Source organism: Ranitomeya imitator, chromosome 4 (assembly GCF_032444005.1).
Source record: "Ranitomeya imitator isolate aRanImi1 chromosome 4, aRanImi1.pri, whole genome shotgun sequence".
Classification (NCBI taxonomy): Eukaryota; Metazoa; Chordata; class Amphibia; order Anura; family Dendrobatidae; genus Ranitomeya; species Ranitomeya imitator.
In genome coordinates, this window is record NC_091285.1 from 497,824,286 (window position 1) to 497,845,068 (window position 20,783).

Consider the following 20,783-nt stretch of genomic DNA (forward strand, 5'->3'; position numbering starts at 1 on the left):
AGACCGGGATACCCAGCACCGGACCAATGGAGTCTGTCTCTTGAGGGGGATGTCACGGGTGGCTTGACCCGGTGCTGTGGCCTCAGGCAATGCACAGTGTAAGGGGTATAATGAGGGGACAGGCACTTACTTGATCAGCAGCAGGTTCTCCCAGCGGTGACGATCCCGATCCTGGATAGATGGCTATTGTCCAAATGAAAGACTGAGGCACTGAAACGTTTAACCAGTTTACTTTAACATAAAAGGATTTACAACCAGTCCTGTCACCGGAGTCTGTATGGGAACTCTGAGTTACTTTGACCCTGCCGGGGTCTTCGCCTCTTATTGTGCGCAATTTCTGTGTGGCCCTGCTGCTGTATGTGAACTGGCTGCCGGCCCAATCTGTCCCCTCCGGGTCCTGGTTCGACGGGCAACCCGAGTCCTTTTATCGGTTTACCCCCTCTGGGAGTACCGCTGAACTCTGTGTCTGTTGCTGCGTCCGGCCCTAGTGAAGCTGATATCACCTCACGTTTTTCCGGTTGCTGTATTATATATAATGAATACAGCCACGGATCCGGTATCCGTCTTTGCGCCTGTTCTGGGTAGTGATTAATGCTACCCGGTTCTCACAATGTCCTTTTTCTCTATCCCTCTCCTCCTCAGGCCGGTGATTTAGGCCTGGTAACAGTCACAGGGCTGTTAGAGATTCAACTGTATGACCTCTCACTATCAGCTCCTTGGCCCAACTGCCATTTCTTCTCTCAGACCAGAATGGATCAAGGGGAGTCTCTGGAGCTCCCCCTTCTGGCCGGAGGTGGTAGTGCAGTCTTGCTATTTTAGTATTTGTACTTACTGTCAGTAACTAGTGTTGAGCGATACCTTCCGATATCGGAAAGTATCGGTATCGGTTTGGATCGGCCGATATTCAAAAAATATCGGATATCGCCGATACCGATACCCGATCCCAATGCAAGTCAATGGGACCAAAATATCGGAATTAAAATAAACCCTTTCTTTCCTTGTAGGTTCATTCTACCTGAAGGAAAACAACTAAGAATAATGTAGGATGTATGGGGGAGGTGGCGGAGACATTAAAGGCAATGAGGATTAGTCCAATCAAATAGAATAGCATGTTTTTTTTTTTTTTTTAAAGAAGTTCGGATTGAAAAAGATATTGAGTATGTAAATTTTTTTTATTTTGTCAGATATTGATGTTTCACTATTCCACGCCCTTCCCCTTCTTTTTTTTCTTTTTTTTTTTTTTCTTTTCCCACACTTTCATCTTCATCATCATCAGCATCCTTGACATCAACTTCTTCACCTTATTCATCTTCTTCTTCATCTTCTACCTATTTTTTTTTTTATTACATTCTTCATATTCATTTTCTTCAACTATTATTATTCTTCCTATTCTACATATTCTTTTTATTCCACTGTTATTATTCTTCCTATTCTACTTCTTCATCATATTCTCATTTGTGACAGGCATTCCCGTAGTTGTTATCTATAAAAGTTGGAAGATTACACCTTCCGTTCTGCCAGTCACAAAAGTTACATTTGTCCGCGTTCAGTTTGGCCTGCAGCATCAGGCTTTATCCAGGGGCACCACGAGGAGGAACGGACTCACCCCCATACACTGCTTAGTCTTCTTCTGCATATAATTTAGATAATATCTTTTGCTCTGATATTAAGTCTTATGCTTAATGTTCTTCTGCTCTTTGTTCTGCAGCCTCTTGTTCTTCTGCTTCTCGGTCTTCCATGTTGTCGTCTCCAGGGTCTTCGTCTCCAGTGTCGTCATCTCCGCCGTCGTCGTCTCAGCCGTCGTCGTCTCCGCCGTCGTCGTCGTCGTCGTCATCGGGGTGGTCTTCCGGGTCGTCGTCATCGGGGTGGTCTTCCGGGTTGTCGACGTTAGGGTCTTCAACTTGGAAATGTAGCAGAAGGTACAAGAAGGCTGAGAAAATGCCAAGAACCAGCTGATGGAACTGGAACTCGGATGGCTACCCGAAGGTTCAAGAGCCTATGGAACTACCGAGGACCAGCTGACGTTACTGGAACCCGGTTACTAAGCAGGAGGTACCCGTGCTAAAAAGCACTACCAAGGACCGCCTGACGTTGGCGGAACTCGGATACCCAGAAGGAGGCACCTAAGCCAAAGGCTCTGCCCGGAACCAGATGACGTTACTGGAACCAGGATGGGGAGCAGAAGGTACAAGAGCAAAAGACACTGCCGAGAACCAGCTGACGGTACTGGAACCCGGATGGGTAGCCGAATGTCCAAGAGCCAATGGAACTACCAAGGACCAGCTGACGTTACTGGAACCCGGTTACTAAGCAGGAGGTACCCGTGCCTGAAAGCACTACCAAGGACCACCTGACATTGGTGGAACTTGGATACCCAGAAGGAGGCACCTAAGCCAAAGGCTCTGCCCGGAACCAGCTGACGGTACTGGAACCAGGATGGGGAGCAGAAGGTACAAGAGCAAAAGACACTGCCGAGAACCAGCTGACGGTGCTGGAACCAGGTGGTGGACCCGAAGGCCCACAGGAGAGGAGAGAACAGCTAGGCCGCGAGGCAGCCGCAGTTACCGAACCCCAACAGTCCTACAGGGGGAGCTGGGCCTACTGGCACTACAGAACCAGCCTTGACTACCAGTTCACGCAGCCCACATAGGAAGCTCCTAAACTGGAGGCACCCTGGAGTTGGCTAACTCGACCGCCCCACGACGGGGCAAGCATAGGCGTCTCAGTGAAGTTGACACAACCCGGAAACAGCTGACGGTGCTGAAACCAGGCTTGGCACGAGGGAGTACCTGTGACAAGAACACTGCCGAGAACCAGCTGGCGGTGCTGGAAACCGGATGCGTTGCCCCAGTGTGCAAGAGCCAATGGCACGACCGAGGACCAGCTGACGGTGCTGGAACCCAGTTACTAAGCTGTAGGTGCCCGCGCTTAAAAGCACTACCAAGGACCGCCTGGCGTTGGCGGAACTCGGATACCCAGGAGGAGGCACCTTAGCCAAAGGCTCGGCCCGGAACCAGCTGACGGTGCTGGAACCAGGTGGTGGACCCCAAGGCCCACAGGAGAGGAGAGAACAGCTAGGCCGCGAGGCAGCCGCAGTTACCGAACCCCAACAGTCCTACAGGGGGAGCTGGGCCTACTGGCACTACAGAACCAGCCTTGACTACCAGTTCACGCAGCCCACATAGGAAGCTCCTAAACTGGAGGCACCCTGGAGTTGGCTAACTCGACCGCCCCACGACGGGGCAAGCATAGGCGTCTCAGTGAAGTTGACACAACCCGGAAACAGCTGACGGTGCTGAAACCAGGCTTGGCACGAGGGAGTACCTGTGACAAGAACACTGCCGAGAACCAGCTGGCGGTGCTGGAACCCGGATGCGTTGCCCCAGTGTGCAAGAGCCAATGGCACGACCGAGGACCAGCTGACGGTGCTGGAACCCGGTTACTAAGCTGTAGGTGCCCGCGCTTAAAAGCACTACCAAGGACCGCCTGGCGTTGGCGGAACTCGGATACCCAGGAGGAGGCACCTTAGCCAAAGGCTCGGCCCGGAACCAGCTGACGGTGCTGGAACCAGGTGGTGGACCCCAAGGCCCACAGGAGAGGAGAGAACAGCTAGGCCGCGAGGCAGCCGCAGTTACCGAACCCCAACAGTCCTACAGGGGGAGCTGGGCCTACTGGCACTACAGAACCAGCCTTGACTACCAGTTCACGCAGCCCACATAGGAAGCTCCTAAACTGGAGGCACCCTGGAGTTGGCTAACTCGACCGCCCCACGACGGGGCAAGCATAGGCGTCTCAGTGAAGTTGACACAACCCGGAAACAGCTGACGGTGCTGAAACCAGGCTTGGCACGAGGGAGTACCTGTGACAAGAACACTGCCGAGAACCAGCTGGCGGTGCTGGAACCCGGATGCGTTGCCCCAGTGTGCAAGAGCCAATGGCACGACCGAGGACCAGCTGACGGTGCTGGAACCCGGTTACTAAGCTGTAGGTGCCCGCGCTTAAAAGCACTACCAAGGACCGCCTGGCGTTGGCGGAACTCGGATACCCAGGAGGAGGCACCTAAGCCAAAGGCTCGGCCCGGAACCAGCTGACGGTGCTGGAACCAGGTGGTGGACCCCAAGGCCCACAGGAGAGGAGAGAACAGCTAGGCCGCGAGGCAGCCGCAGTTACCGAACCCCAACAGTCCTACAGGGGGAGCTGGGCCTACTGGCACTACAGAACCAGCCTTGACTACCAGTTCACGCAGCCCACATAGGAAGCTCCTAAACTGGAGGCACCCTGGAGTTGGCTAACTCGACCGCCCCACGACGGGGCAAGCATAGGCGTCTCAGTGAAGTTGACACAACCCGGAAACAGCTGACGGTGCTGAAACCAGGCTTGGCACGAGGGAGTACCTGTGACAAGAACACTGCCGAGAACCAGCTGGCGGTGCTGGAACCCGGATGCGTTGCCCCAGTGTGCAAGAGCCAATGGCACGACCGAGGACCAGCTGACGGTGCTGGAACCCGGTTACTAAGCTGTAGGTGCCCGCGCTTAAAAGCACTACCAAGGACCGCCTGGCGTTGGCGGAACTCGGATACCCAGGAGGAGGCACCTTAGCCAAAGGCTCGGCCCGGAACCAGCTGACGGTGCTGGAACCAGGTGGTGGACCCCAAGGCCCACAGGAGAGGAGAGAACAGCTAGGCCGCGAGGCAGCCGCAGTTACCGAACCCCAACAGTCCTACAGGGGGAGCTGGGCCTACTGGCACTACAGAACCAGCCTTGACTACCAGTTCACGCAGCCCACATAGGAAGCTCCTAAACTGGAGGCACCCTGGAGTTGGCTAACTCGACCGCCCCACGACGGGGCAAGCATAGGCGTCTCAGTGAAGTTGACACAACCCGGAAACAGCTGACGGTGCTGAAACCAGGCTTGGCACGAGGGAGTACCTGTGACAAGAACACTGCCGAGAACCAGCTGGCGGTGCTGGAACCCGGATGCGTTGCCCCAGTGTGCAAGAGCCAATGGCACGACCGAGGACCAGCTGACGGTGCTGGAACCCGGTTACTAAGCTGTAGGTGCCCGCGCTTAAAAGCACTACCAAGGACCGCCTGGCGTTGGCGGAACTCGGATACCCAGGAGGAGGCACCTTAGCCAAAGGCTCGGCCCGGAACCAGCTGACGGTGCTGGAACCAGGTGGTGGACCCCAAGGCCCACAGGAGAGGAGAGAACAGCTAGGCCGCGAGGCAGCCGCAGTTACCGAACCCCAACAGTCCTACAGGGGGAGCTGGGCCTACTGGCACTACAGAACCAGCCTTGACTACCAGTTCACGCAGCCCACATAGGAAGCTCCTAAACTGGAGGCACCCTGGAGTTGGCTAACTCGACCGCCCCACGACGGGGCAAGCATAGGCGTCTCAGTGAAGTTGACACAACCCGGAAACAGCTGACGGTGCTGAAACCAGGCTTGGCACGAGGGAGTACCTGTGACAAGAACACTGCCGAGAACCAGCTGGCGGTGCTGGAACCCGGATGCGTTGCCCCAGTGTGCAAGAGCCAATGGCACGACCGAGGACCAGCTGACGGTGCTGGAACCCGGTTACTAAGCTGTAGGTGCCCGCGCTTAAAAGCACTACCAAGGACCGCCTGGCGTTGGCGGAACTCGGATACCCAGGAGGAGGCACCTAAGCCAAAGGCTCGGCCCGGAACCAGCTGACGGTGCTGGAACCAGGTGGTGGACCCCAAGGCCCACAGGAGAGGAGAGAACAGCTAGGCCGCGAGGCAGCCGCAGTTACCGAACCCCAACAGTCCTACAGGGGGAGCTGGGCCTACTGGCACTACAGAACCAGCCTTGACTACCAGTTCACGCAGCCCACATAGGAAGCTCCTAAACTGGAGGCACCCTGGAGTTGGCTAACTCGACCGCCCCACGACGGGGCAAGCATAGGCGTCTCAGTGAAGTTGACACAACCCGGAAACAGCTGACGGTGCTGAAACCAGGCTTGGCACGAGGGAGTACCTGTGACAAGAACACTGCCGAGAACCAGCTGGCGGTGCTGGAACCCGGATGCGTTGCCCCAGTGTGCAAGAGCCAATGGCACGACCGAGGACCAGCTGACGGTGCTGGAACCCGGTTACTAAGCTGTAGGTGCCCGCGCTTAAAAGCACTACCAAGGACCGCCTGGCGTTGGCGGAACTCGGATACCCAGGAGGAGGCACCTTAGCCAAAGGCTCGGCCCGGAACCAGCTGACGGTGCTGGAACCAGGTGGTGGACCCCAAGGCCCACAGGAGAGGAAAGAACAGCTAGGCCGCGAGCTAGCCGCAGTTACCGAACCCCAACAGTCCTACAGGGGGAGCTGGGCCTACTGGCACTACAGAACCAGCCTTGACTACCAGTTCACGCAGCCCACATAGGAAGCTCCTAAACTGGAGGCACCCTGGAGTTGGCTAACTCGACCGCCCCACGACGGGGCAAGCATAGGCGTCTCAGTGAAGTTGACACAACCCGGAAACAGCTGACGGTGCTGAAACCAGGCTTGGCACGAGGGAGTACCTGTGACAAGAACACTGCCGAGAACCAGCTGGCGGTGCTGGAACCCGGATGCGTTGCCCCAGTGTGCAAGAGCCAATGGCACGACCGAGGACCAGCTGACGGTGCTGGAACCCGGTTACTAAGCTGTAGGTGCCCGCGCTTAAAAGCACTACCAAGGACCGCCTGGCGTTGGCGGAACTCGGATACCCAGGAGGAGGCACCTAAGCCAAAGGCTCGGCCCGGAACCAGCTGACGGTGCTGGAACCAGGTGGTGGACCCCAAGGCCCACAGGAGAGGAGAGAACAGCTAGGCCGCGAGGCAGCCGCAGTTACCGAACCCCAACAGTCCTACAGGGGGAGCTGGGCCTACTGGCACTACAGAACCAGCCTTGACTACCAGTTCACGCAGCCCACATAGGAAGCTCCTAAACTGGAGGCACCCTGGAGTTGGCTAACTCGACCGCCCCACGACGGGGCAAGCATAGGCGTCTCAGTGAAGTTGACACAACCCGGAAACAGCTGACGGTGCTGAAACCAGGCTTGGCACGAGGGAGTACCTGTGACAAGAACACTGCCGAGAACCAGCTGGCGGTGCTGGAACCCGGATGCGTTGCCCCAGTGTGCAAGAGCCAATGGCACGACCGAGGACCAGCTGACGGTGCTGGAACCCGGTTACTAAGCTGTAGGTGCCCGCGCTTAAAAGCACTACCAAGGACCGCCTGGCGTTGGCGGAACTCGGATACCCAGGAGGAGGCACCTTAGCCAAAGGCTCGGCCCGGAACCAGCTGACGGTGCTGGAACCAGGTGGTGGACCCCAAGGCCCACAGGAGAGGAGAGAACAGCTAGGCCGCGAGGCAGCCGCAGTTACCGAACCCCAACAGTCCTACAGGGGGAGCTGGGCCTACTGGCACTACAGAACCAGCCTTGACTACCAGTTCACGCAGCCCACATAGGAAGCTCCTAAACTGGAGGCACCCTGGAGTTGGCTAACTCGACCGCCCCACGACGGGGCAAGCATAGGCGTCTCAGTGAAGTTGACACAACCCGGAAACAGCTGACGGTGCTGAAACCAGGCTTGGCACGAGGGAGTACCTGTGACAAGAACACTGCCGAGAACCAGCTGGCGGTGCTGGAACCCGGATGCGTTGCCTTGCCTATTAAAGATTGTCTTCCTAGAGCCCCAACTAGCGGTGTTGGAGCAAAGTGTAAGCAGGGGGAGATGAGTGTAGGCCGAAGCCTGCACTGGAGGCAGCTTTGTGTCTGCGTTGCGTTTGCAGGACACTTTGCCGGCTACACACTGGGGGAACAGCTGGCGTTGCTGAACCCCACTAACACAATGGCGTGTGTTTTTATCTGTGCAGCTAGCACTTGCGGGCAAAAACTTGCGATGTTAGAGCCCGTGTTGAAGCAGGAGGAGGAGGAGAGGAGCAGAGTGTAGGCCGAAGCCTAGTTGAACCAATTTCAAAGGAAACCTTTAACCCCCCCCTCAGGTGTTACAAAGTACAAGAGACACACCTTGTGCAGTATTAATGCTGCACAAGTGAAAGGTTGCTCTATTTCATTCTACTTGCACACGCTGAATGAAAGACATACACAATTTACCCCATTCTACAGTAAAACTGTAGTGGATGCGTGACTTGGTTTTTTGATGAGACGCAGCACAGGTGTCCAAAATAACGCCTTGGTGCTTGGCGCAGCTTCCTGAGCGTTGTTATTTGCTGTACAGGAGTCTGCGCTCTTGTGTTATCCCTTGGCAATGCCCTGTTAGCGCTGCCCATCTTATGACCTCATTTCATGTTGGCCGGTGCGGTTAACGATGGCCATAAATCCCAGACCCACAGTGGCTTTTCCTAAAGTCACACTGCGGTGCTGGGATTCGTGGCCTTGAGCAGTAAATATTTTGGCCGCTCACACACGTCCTTACACCTGCTTCAGACTGGGCGGCCTCTGCTGATCCCTTCTCGCATGCCGCGGCCATGAGGCTGCACAGTCTGAAGAAGGCGGAAGGAGATGAGTTAAGACAGGCGAAGATATGCACTGCTCGTGCCCATCAATCACACCCTCGCAGTCAAAATAATTAAGACAACGAGGAGCATTTTATTCAGGCAGGGCGGACGAACAGGCGCAAGTAGCCAACCAATGATGTCAGAAGACGGGAAGCGCTACCAAGGGGGGTGCTGCGTATCATTAGAAAGGAAAGTCACACCTCAGGGACAGTGGAATGGTCTCAAAGAGACACATTTTGTACGTGTTGAGTTCCACGTGGGCAAGGAGAAAACGTCAGCCACCTTGTACAAATGCAGCAGTACTGCTGTACAAGGTGGCTGTTATACATAGAAACACCTGGGGGGGTGGGGGGCAGGCTCCCTTCAATTTCAGTTCATGTTCCTGCGTGGCGTTTGCAGGTCACGTTGCAAGCTACACAGCAGGGGAACAGCTGGCGTTGCTGAACCCCACTGACACATTGACTGGTGTTTTTCTCTGTGCAGATTGCATGTCCGGGCAAAAACTAGCGGTGTTAGAGCCCAGGGTCAGCAGGAGGAGGAGGAGAGGAGCAAAGTGTCGGCCGAAGCCTGCACTGGTGGCAGCTTTTGGTCGGTTGTGCCAGCGTGGCTTGTGCTGGACACGATGCCGGCTACACAGCGGGGGAACAGCTGGCGGTGCTGAACCACACTAACACATTGGCTGGTGTTTTTCTCTGTGCAGCTAGCATGTCCGGGCAGAAACTGGCGTTGTTTGAGCCCAGGGTCAGCAGGAGGAGGAGAGGAGCAAAGTGTAGGCCGAAGCCTGCACTGGTGGCAGCTTTTGTTCTGTTGTGCCAGCGTGGCTTGTGCTGGACACGTTGCCGACTACACAGCAGGGGAACAGCTGGCGGTGCTGAACCCCACTAACACATTGGCTGGTGTTTTTCTCTGTGCAGCTAGCATTTCCGGGCAAAAACTAGCGGTGTTTGAGCCCAGGGTCAGCAGGAGGAGTAGAGGAGCAGAGTGTAGGCCGAAGCCTAGTTGAACCAATTTCAAAGGTTACCTTTAACCCCCCCCTCAGGTGTTGCAAGGTACAAGAGCCACACCTTGAACAGCATTAATGATGCACAAGTCAAAGGTTGCTCTATTTAATTTTGCTCCTTGCACACGCTGAATTAAACACGTACACTATTTAGCCCATTATACTGTCAAACAGTAGTGGAGGCGTGACTACTAGTCTTTTTAAGGAGACGCAGCACAGGTGTACAAATTTACACCTAGGTGCTGTGCGCAGATTCCTTACCGTTGTTATTTCCAGTACAGGAAACTGCGCTCTTGTGTTATCCCTTGGCAATACCCTGTTAGTGCAGGCCGTCTCATGACCTCATTTCATGTTGGCCGGTGCGGTTAACGATGGCCATAAATCCCAGACCCACAGTGGCTTTTCCTAAAGTCACACTGCGGTGCTGGGATTCGTGGCCTTGTGCAGTAAATATGTTCGCCGCTCACACATGTCCTTACACCTGCTTCAGACTGGGCGGCCTCAGCTGATCCCTTATCGCATGCCGCGGCCATGAGGCCGCACAGTCAGAAGAAGGCGGAAGGAGGGGAGTGAAAACAGGGGAACATATGCACTGCTCGTGCCCATCAATCACACCCTCGCAGTCAAAATATATGAGACAACGGGGGGCGTTGTGTCGGGCAGGGGGGACGCACAGGCACAGCCAGCCAACCAATGATGTCAGGAGACGGGCAGCGCTAACAATGGGGGTGCTGCGTGTCATTACAAAGGAAAGTCACACCTCAGGGACATTGTAATGGTCTCTAATGAGACACATTTTTTACGTGTTGAGTTCCACGTGGGCAAGGAGAAAAAGTCAGCCACCTCGTACAAATGCAGCAGTACTGCTGTACAAGGTGGCTGATATACATAGAAACACCTGTGGGTGGGGGGCAGGCTCCCTTCAATTTCAGTTCATGTGCCTGCGTGGCGTTTGCAGGTCACGTTGCAAGCTGCACAGCAGGGGAACAGCTGGCGGTGCTGAACCCCACTAACACATTGGCTGGTGTTTTTCTCTGTGCAGCTAGCATGTCCGGGCAGAAACTGGCGTTGTTTGAGCCCAGGGTCAGCAGGAGGAGGAGAGGAGCAAAGTGTAGGCCGAAGCCTGCACTGGTGGCAGCTTTTGTTCTGTTGTGCCAGCGTGGCTTGTGCTGGACACGTTGCCGACTACACAGCAGGGGAACAGCTGGCGGTGCTGAACCCCACTAACACATTGGCTGGTGTTTTTCTCTGTGCAGCTAGCATTTCCGGGCAAAAACTAGCGGTGTTTGAGCCCAGGGTCAGCAGGAGGAGTAGAGGAGCAGAGTGTTGGCCAAAGCCTAGTTGAACCAATTTCAAAGGTTACCTTTAACCCCCCCCTCAGGTGTTGCAAGGTACAAGAGCCACACCTTGAACAGCATTATTGATGCACAAGTCAAAGGTTGCTCTATTTAATTTTGCTCCTTGCACATGCTGAATTAAACACGTACACTATTTAGCCCATTATACTGTCAAACAGTAGTGGAGGCGTGACTACTAGTCTTTTTAAGGAGACGCAGCACAGGTGTACAAATTTACACCTAGGTGCTGTGCGCAGATTCCTTACCGTTGTTATTTCCAGTACAGGAAACTGCGCTCTTGTGTTATCCCTTGGCAATACCCTGTTAGTGCAGGCCGTCTCATGACCTCATTTCATGTTGGCCGGTGCGGTTAACGATGGCCATAAATCCCAGACCCACAGTGGCTTTTCCTAAAGTCACACTGCGGTGCTGGGATTCGTGGCCTTGTGCAGTAAATATGTTCGCCGCTCACACATGTCCTTACACCTGCTTCAGACTGGGCGGCCTCAGCTGATCCCTTATCGCATGCCGCGGCCATGAGGCCGCACAGTCAGAAGAAGGCGGAAGGAGGGGAGTGAAAACAGGGGAACATATGCACTGCTCGTGCCCATCAATCACACCCTCGCAGTCAAAATATATGAGACAACGGGGGGCGTTGTGTCGGGCAGGGGGGACGCACAGGCACAGCCAGCCAACCAATGATGTCAGGAGACGGGCAGCGCTAACAATGGGGGTGCTGCGTGTCATTAAAAAGGAAAGTCACACCTCAGGGACATTGTAATGGTCTGTAATGAGACACATTTTGTACTTGTTGAGTTCCACGTGTGCAAGGAGAAAAAGTCAGCCACCTTGTCCAAATGCAGCAGTACTGCTGTACAAGGTGGCTGTTATACATAGAAACACCTGGGGGGGTGGGGGGCAGGCTCCCTTCAATTTCAGTTCATGTGCCTGCGTGGCGTTTGCAGGTCACGTTGCAAGCTACACAGCAGGGGAACAGCTGGCGTTGCTGAACCCCACTGACACATTGACTGGTGTTTTTCTCTGTGCAGATTGCATGTCCGGGCAAAAACTAGCGGTGTTAGAGCCCAGGGTCAGCAGGAGGAGGAGGAGAGGAGCAAAGTGTAGGCCGAAGCCTGCACTGGTGGCAGCTTTTGGTCGGTTGTGCCAGCGTGGCTTGTGCTGGACACGATGCCGGCTACACAGCGGGGGAACAGCTGGCGGTGCTGAACCACACTAACACATTGGCTGGTGTTTTTCTCTGTGCAGCTAGCATGTCCGGGCAGAAACTGGCGTTGTTTGAGCCCAGGGTCAGCAGGAGGAGGAGAGGAGCAAAGTGTAGGCCGAAGCCTGCACTGGTGGCAGCTTTTGGTCGGTTGTGCCAGCGTGGCTTGTGCTGGACACGTTGCCGACTACACAGCAGGGGAACAGCTGGCGGTGCTGAACCCCACTAACACATTGGCTGGTGTTTTTCTCTGTGCAGCTAGCATTTCCGGGCAAAAACTAGCGGTGTTTGAGCCCAGGGTCAGCAGGAGGAGGAGAGGAGCAGAGTGTAGGCCGAAGCCTAGTTGAACCAATTTCAAAGGTTACCTTTAACCCCCCCCTCAGGTGTTGCAAGGTACAAGAGCCACACCTTGAACAGCATTAATGATGCACAAGTCAAAGGTTGCTCTATTTAATTTTGCTCCTTGCACACGCTGAATTAAACACGTACACTATTTAGCCCATTATACTGTCAAACAGTTGTGGAGGCGTGACTTGTCTTTTTAACGAGACGCAGCACAGGTGTCAAAATTTGCACCTAGGTACTGGGCGCAGATTCCTGAGCGTTGTTATTTGCTGTACAGGAGTCTGCGCTATTGTGATCCCTTGGCCATGCGCTGTGAGCGCTTCCTGTCTTCTGACCTCATTTCATGTCGGCCGTTGCGGTTAGCGATGGACATGAATCCCAGACCCACAGTGTGTTTTTAAAAAATCACACTGCGGTGCTGGGATTCGTGCCCTGGTGCACTAAATAGGTTTGCCGCTCACACATGTCCTTACACCTGCTTCAGACTGGGCGGCCTCATCTGATCCCTTATCGCCTGCCGCGGCCATGAGGACACCCAGTCTGAAGAAGGCGGAAGGAGATGAGTGAACACAGGCAAACATATGCACTGCACATGCCCATCAATCACACCCTCGCTGTCCAAAAAAATAAGACACCGAGGGCCGTTGTTTCGAGCAGGGGAGATGCACAGGCGCAGCCAGCTAACCAATGATGTCAAAAGACGGGCAGCGCTAACAAGGGTGGTGCTGCGTGTCATTACAAAGGAAAGTCACACCTCAGGGACATTGTAATGGTCTCTAATGAGACACATTTTGTACGTGTTGAGTTCCACGTGGGCAAGGAGAAAAAGTCAGCCACCTCGTACAAATGCAGCAGTACTGCTGTACAAGGTGGCTGATATACATAGAAACACCTGTGGGTGGGGGGCAGGCTCCCTTCAATTTCAGTTCATGTGCCTGCGTGGCGTTTGCAGGTCACGTTGCAAGCTACACAGCAGGGGAACAGCTGGCGTTGCTGAACCCCACTGACACATTGACTGGTGTTTTTCTCTGTGCAGCTAGCATGTCCGGGCAGAAACTGGCGTTGTTTGAGCCCAGGGTCAGCAGGAGGAGGAGAGGAGCAAAGTGTAGGCCGAAGCCTGCACTGGTGGCAGCTTTTGGTCGGTTGTGCCAGCGTGGCTTGTGCTGGACACGTTGCCGACTACACAGCAGGGGAACAGCTGGCGGTGCTGAACCCCACTAACACATTGGCTGGTGTTTTTCTCTGTGCAGCTAGCATTTCCGGGCAAAAACTAGCGGTGTTTGAGCCCAGGGTCAGCAGGAGGAGGAGAGGAGCAGAGTGTAGGCCGAAGCCTAGTTGAACCAATTTCAAAGGTTACCTTTAACCCCCCCCTCAGGTGTTGCAAGGTACAAGAGCCACACCTTGAACAGCATTAATGATGCACAAGTCAAAGGTTGCTCTATTTAATTTTGCTCCTTGCACACGCTGAATTAAACACGTACACTATTTAGCCCATTATACTGTCAAACAGTTGTGGAGGCGTGACTTGTCTTTTTAACGAGACGCAGCACAGGTGTCAAAATTTGCACCTAGGTACTGGGCGCAGATTCCTGAGCGTTGTTATTTGCTGTACAGGAGTCTGCGCTATTGTGATCCCTTGGCCATGCGCTGTGAGCGCTTCCTGTCTTCTGACCTCATTTCATGTCGGCCGTTGCGGTTAGCGATGGACATGAATCCCAGACCCACAGTGTGTTTTTAAAAAATCACACTGCGGTGCTGGGATTCGTGCCCTGGTGCACTAAATAGGTTTGCCGCTCACACATGTCCTTACACCTGCTTCAGACTGGGCGGCCTCATCTGATCCCTTATCGCCTGCCGCGGCCATGAGGACACCCAGTCTGAAGAAGGCGGAAGGAGATGAGTGAACACAGGCAAACATATGCACTGCACATGCCCATCAATCACACCCTCGCTGTCCAAAAAAATAAGACACCGAGGGCCGTTGTTTCGAGCAGGGGAGATGCACAGGCGCAGCCAGCTAACCAATGATGTCAAAAGACGGGCAGCGCTAACAAGGGTGGTGCTGCGTGTCATTACAAAGGAAAGTCACACCTCAGGGACATTGTAATGGTCTCTAATGAGACACATTTTGTACGTGTTGAGTTCCACGTGGGCAAGGAGAAAAAGTCAGCCACCTCGTACAAATGCAGCAGTACTGCTGTACAAGGTGGCTGATATACATAGAAACACCTGTGGGTGGGGGGCAGGCTCCCTTCAATTTCAGTTCATGTGCCTGCGTGGCGTTTGCAGGTCACGTTGCAAGCTACACAGCAGGGGAACAGCTGGCGTTGCTGAACCCCACTGACACATTGACTGGTGTTTTTCTCTGTGCAGATTGCATGTCCGGGCAAAAACTAGCGGTGTTAGAGCCCAGGGTCAGCAGGAGGAGGAGGAGAGGAGCAAAGTGTAGGCCGAAGCCTGCACTGGTGGCAGCTTTTGGTCGGTTGTGCCAGCGTGACTTGTGCTGGACACGATGCCGGCTACACAGCGGGGGAACAGCAGGCGGTGCTGAACCCCACTAACACATTGGCTGGTGTTTTTCTCTGTGCAGCTAGCATGTCCGGGCAGAAACTGGCGTTGTTTGAGCCCAGGGTCAGCAGGAGGAGGAGAGGAGCAAAGTGTAGGCCGAAGCCTGCACTGGTGGCAGCTTTTGGTCGGTTGTGCCAGCGTGGCTTGTGCTGGACACGTTGCCGACTACACAGCGGGGGAACAGCAGGCGGTGCTGAACCCCACTAACACATTGGCTGGTGTTTTTCTCTGTGCAGCTAGCATGTCCGGGCAGAAACTGGCGTTGTTTGAGCCCAGGGTCAGCAGGAGGAGGAGAGGAGCAAAGTGTAGGCCGAAGCCTGCACTGGTGGCAGCTTTTGGTCGGTTGTGCCAGCGTGACTTGTGCTGGACACGATGCCGGCTACACAGCGGGGGAACAGCAGGCGGTGCTGAACCCCACTAACACATTGGCTGGTGTTTTTCTCTGTGCAGCTAGCATGTCCGGGCAGAAACTGGCGTTGTTTGAGCCCAGGGTCAGCAGGAGGAGGAGAGGAGCAAAGTGTAGGCCGAAGCCTGCACTGGTGGCAGCTTTTGGTCGGTTGTGCCAGCGTGGCTTGTGCTGGACACGTTGCCGACTACACAGCAGGGGAACAGCTGGCGGTGCTGAACCCCACTAACACATTGGCTGGTGTTTTTCTCTGTGCAGCTAGCATTTCCGGGCAAAAACTAGCGGTGTTTGAGCCCAGGGTCAGCAGGAGGAGGAGAGGAGCAGAGTGTAGGCCGAAGCCTAGTTGAACCAATTTCAAAGGTTACCTTTAACCCCCCCCTCAGGTGTTGCAAGGTACAAGAGCCACACCTTGAACAGCATTAATGATGCACAAGTCAAAGGTTGCTCTATTTAATTTTGCTCCTTGCACACGCTGAATTAAACACGTACACTATTTAGCCCATTATACTGTCAAACAGTTGTGGAGGCGTGACTTGTCTTTTTAACGAGACGCAGCACAGGTGTCAAAATTTGCACCTAGGTACTGGGCGCAGATTCCTGAGCGTTGTTATTTGCTGTACAGGAGTCTGCGCTATTGTGATCCCTTGGCCATGCGCTGTGAGCGCTTCCTGTCTTCTGACCTCATTTCATGTCGGCCGTTGCGGTTAGCGATGGACATGAATCCCAGACCCACAGTGTGTTTTCACAAAAATCACACTGCGTGGCTGGGATTTGTGGCCTTGTGCAGTAAATAGGTTTGCCGCTTACACATGTCCTTACACCTGCTCCAGACTGGGCGGCCTCAGCTGATCCCTTATCGCCTACCACGGCCAGGAGGCCGCACAGTCTGAAGAAGGCGGAAGGAGATGAGTTAAGACAGGCGAACATATGCACTGCTCGTGCCCATAAACCACACCCTCGCTGACAAAATAAATATGACAACGAGGGGCGTTGTTTCTAGCAGGGCGGATGCACAGGCGCAGCCAGCTAACCATGATGACAAAAGACGGGAAACGCTACCAAGGGGGGTGCTGCGTATCATTACAAAGGAAAGTCACACCTCAGGGACAGTGGAATGGTCTCAATGAGACACATTTTGTACGTGTTGAGTTCCACGTGGGCAAGGAGAAAAAGTCAGCCACCTTGTACAAATGCAGCAGTACTGCTGTACTAGGTGGCTGTTATACATAGAAACACCTGGGGGGGTGGGGCCAGGTTCCCTTTTAATTTCAGTTCCTGTGCCTGCATGGCGTTTGCAGGTCACGTTGCCGGCTACACAGCAGGGGAACAGCTGGCGTTGCTGAACCCCACTAACACATTGGCTGGTGTTTTTCTCTGTGCAGCTAGCACTTCCGGGCAAAAACTAGCGGTGTTTGAGCCCAGGGTCAGCAGGAGGAGGAGAGGAGCAGAGTGTAGGCCGAAGCCTGCACTGGTGGCAGCTTTTGTTCTGTTGTGCCAGCGTGGCTTGTGCTGGACACGTTGCCGACTACACAGCAGGGGAACAGCTGGCGGTGCTGAACCCCACTGACACATCACCTAGTGTTTTTTTCTGTGTAGACAACACTTCCAGGTGGCAACTGACAGTGTTGAAACCCAGGGAATCAAAGAGGAGCAGAGTGTAGGCCGAAGCCTGCAGTGGAGCAAGTTGAAAGGGAACCTTTAACCCCCCCCCCCAGGCATTTGTTGCTGAAAGAGCCATCTTGTACAGCAGTAATACTGCACATGGAAAATGGTGGCTCCGAAAATTATGCTCCTTGCAAACGCTGAAGTACACACTCATATAATGTGTCCCCTCACACCGTCAAACCATCCCGGAAGTGGGACTTTCCTTTGTAATGTGACACAGCACAGCCGTCATTCCAACCCCCTTGGTGCCGGGCACCACCTCCTCAACGTTGTTTGGTTCTGTCACGGAGCCCGCACTGTAATGTTATCCCTTGGCCATGCACAGTTAGCGGTGCCCGTCTTCTGACATCATGTAGGTGTCAGGCTGGCAGTGCCTGTGCGTCCAAGCTGCCCGAGATCCAACCTTGCAGTGTCATCTAATGTAGTCCCACTGCGGGCCAGGGATCCATGGGCATGCGCAGTGCATATCATCGCCTCTCACTCACCTCCTTCCTGCTTCTTCAGACTGTGCGGCGTCACGGCCGTGGCATGCTATTAGGGATCAGCTGACGCCGCCTAGTCTGAAGAAGCGTGAAGAAGGGGAGTGAGAGGCTAGTATATGCACTGCGCATGGCCATGGATACCAGGCCCACTGTGGGATCACATTAGACGACACTGCGAGGTGTGATTTCGGGCAGCGTGGACGCACAGGCGCAGCCAGGACGACAACAAATGATGTCAGAGGACGGGCAGCGCAAACTGTGCATGGCCAAGGGATAACATAACAGCGCAGGGTCCATGACGGAATCAAACAACGCTAAGGAGGCAGCGCACGGTGCCAAGGGGGTAGCAATGACGGCTGTGCTGCGTCACATTACAAAGGAAAGTCCCACCTCCAGGACGGTTGGACGGTGTGAGGGGACACATTACATGAGTGTGTAGTTCAGCGTTTGCAAGGAGCATAATTTCAAGAGCGACCTTTCCCTTGTGCAGTATTAGTGCTGCACATGGTGGCTCTTTCAGTAACAAACGCCTAGGGGGGGGGGGGGACAGGTCCCCTTACATTTTAGTTGTGCCAGCGTGGCGGTCGCATGACACGTTGCCGGATACACAGCTGGGGATCAGCTGACGTTACTGAACCCCAATAACAGAGGAGCGACTGTTGACTGTGCACACAGCACTTCCAGGCACCAACTGGCGGTGTTAGAGCCCAGGGACAGCAGGAGGAGCAGATTGGAGGTATTGCCGCACACACAGCTGGGGATCAGCTGACGTTACTGAACCCCAATAACAGAGGAGCGACTGTTGACTGTGCACACAGCACTTCCAGGCACCAACTGGCGGTGTTAGAGCCCAGGGACAGCAGGAGGAGCAGAGGAACAGAGTGTAGGCCGAAGCCTGATTGGAGCAAGTTGAAAGGAAACCTTTAACCCCCCCCCCCAAGACGTTTGTAGCTGAAAGAGCCATGTTGTGCAGCACTAAGGATGCAAAAGGAAAAGGTTGCTCTTTTAATTATGCTCCTTGCAAACACCGAAGTAAACACTAAAAATGTGTCCCTTTATACCGTTAAACCGTTCCGGAGGTGCGAATTTCCTTCGTAATGGGACACAGCACAGCTGTCATTCCTATCCCCTTGATGCCGTGCGCTGCCTCCTCAGCGTTGTTTTAAGCTGCCACGGAGCCTACGCTGTTCTGTTAGCCCTTGGCCATGCCCAATTAGCGCTGCCTGTCTTCTGACATAATTTGGTGTCAGGCTGTCAGTGCCTGTGCGTCCACGCTGCTCCAGATCCCACCTCGCAGTCTCATCTAACGTAATCCCACTGCGGGCCTTGGAACCATGGGCATGCACAGTGCATAACCTCGACTCTCACTCCCCTCCTTCCCTCTTCTTCAGACTGTGCGGTGTCACGGCCGTGGCATGCTAGGGATCAGCTGACGGCGCACAGTCTAAAGAAGGCGGAGGGAAATGAGCGAGAGCCCGAGGGGAAGATATGCACTGCGCATGCCCATGGATCCCAGGCCCGCAGTGTGACTCAATCAGAAGACACTGCGAGGCGGGATCTCGGGCACCGCGGCCGCACAGGCGCAGCCAGCCTGACACCAAATTATGTCAGAAGACAGGCAGCGCAAATAGGGCATGCCCAAGGGATAACAGAACAGCGCAGGCTCCGTGACAGCTTAAAACAACGCTGAGGAGGCAGCGCATGGCACCAAGGGGGTAGGAATGACGGCTGTGCTGCGTCACATTACGAAGGAAAGTCCCAGCTCCGGGACGGTATAACGGTATCAGTGAACACATTTTATAAGTGTTAAGTTCTGCGTGTGCAAAGAGCTAAAAAAAAAGAGCTACCTTTTCCTTGTGCAGCATTACTGCTGCACAAGATGGCTCTTTCAGTAACAAACGACGGGGGGGGGGGGGGGGGGACAGGTTCCCTTACATTTAGGTTGTTGTGCCAGCGTGGCGGTCGCAGGACACATTGCCGGCTACACAGCTGGGGATCAGCTGACGTTACTGAAACCCAATAACACTGGGTCGTATGTTTTTACTGTGCAGCCTGCACTTCTGAGCCGCAACTGGCGGTGTTGGAGCCCAGGAATAGCAGTTCAGGTGGTAGAAAGATGAACACAGCAGGAGACCTGGATGACACCCAATTACTTAATCAGGCAGAGGAGTGGCAAATTCCTGCGAGATCCAGGCCTGGTTCATTTTCAGGAAAGTAAGCCGGTCAACGTTATCGGAGGATAGTCGCATGCGACGGTCTGTTAGTACACCACCTGCGGCACTAAAGACACGTTCCGATAAGACACTAGCCGCAGGGCAAGCCAGCACCTCCAATGCATACTGGCTTAGCTCTGGCCATGTATCCAGCTTAGAGACCCAAAACTTGAACGGGGAAGAGCCGTCTGGGAGTACAGTAAGAGGGCAAGCCATGTAGTCTGTCACCATCTGACGGAACCGTTGCCTCCTGCTGACTGGAGCCGCCGGTGATGGTGTAGACATTTGGGGCGGGCACACAAAAGTGTGCCAGAGTTGTGCCATACTGGGCTTGCCTTGGGCAGAGGCACTGCTTCTGCTCCCTCTTTGGGCAGAGCCTCCCCCACTGCCTCGACGCACTGAGCTGCTTTGTAAAGCACTAGCAGCACTCCTCTCAGTTGGACAGGAGAAGATGATGGAATTCACCAGTGTGTCGTGGTACTCCCGCAATTTACGCTCCCGGGTCAACGCAGGGATGAGGTTTTGGACGTTGTCCCGGTAGCGAGGATCGAGGAGGGTGAACACCCAATAATCAGGCATGTTGAGAATGTGGTCGATGCGGCGGTCGTTTCTCAGGCACTGCAGCATGAAATCCACCATGTGCTGCAGAGTGCCAACCGGCCCAGAAACGCTGTCCCCTGCTTGAGACATGATCTCTGCCCGCTCGTCATCACCCCACCCTCGCTGTACACACTGACCACTGGACAATTGTGTCGCTCCCTCCTCTGGACGGAGCTCTTCCTCCTCCATTGACTCCTCCTCATCCTCCTCACAAATTGGCCCCTGCGTACCCCTTTGTGAGGAACCACGTGGCGCTGACTCTCCAGAAGCTGATGGAAAAGGTGACTCCTCATCCTCCACCTCTTCCACCACATCATCCCTTAACCCTTGCAAAGTTTGCTGAAGCAGGCAGATAAGGGGGACAGTCATGCTGACTAGTGCATCATCTGCACTTGCCATCCGCGTGGAATAATCAAAAGGACGCAAA